Raw genomic sequence first — 583 nt, 5'->3', positions numbered from 1 at the left:
CAGCAACAAATTCATATTTGCTGATAATTACATATCTGGCAAGGGACTTATCTCTAAGACTGATGGAGAAATCCAATGCCTGAACATGAAAGGAATTAACAATCCAATTGAAAAATGGGCAGAAGACATGAATAGACATTTCACCAAGGAGGATATTCAGGTGGTCAGCTAATACGTAAAAAGATGCTCACAATCACTGGCCATCAGAGAGATGTAAATCAAAACAAAATGAGATATACCATCTCACCCCAGCACTGATGGCAAGGTTCAATGAGACAGAAAATAACAAATGCTGGTGGGATGTGGAGAGATTGGGACTCTCATACATTGCTTATGTGACTGTGAAGTGACACAGCACTGTGGAAAGCAATATGGTGATTCCCTAGAAAGTTGGAATTGGAGACATCATTTGACCCAGCAATCTCATTACTAAGTATATATCCTAGAGAGGTGAGAGCCAGGATAGGAATAGATACATGCACGCTCACGTTCATCACAGCACTATTTACAATAGCAAAAAGATGGAAACAACCTACGTGCCCATCAGTGGAAGAGTGGATGACCAAACTATGGTACACACACA

Source organism: Orycteropus afer, unplaced genomic scaffold, assembly GCF_000298275.1.
Source record: "Orycteropus afer afer isolate SDZICR_OR568_19922 unplaced genomic scaffold, OryAfe1.0 scaffold00021, whole genome shotgun sequence".
Classification (NCBI taxonomy): Eukaryota; Metazoa; Chordata; class Mammalia; order Tubulidentata; family Orycteropodidae; genus Orycteropus; species Orycteropus afer.
Note: the sequence above shows the minus strand (reverse complement) of the source record.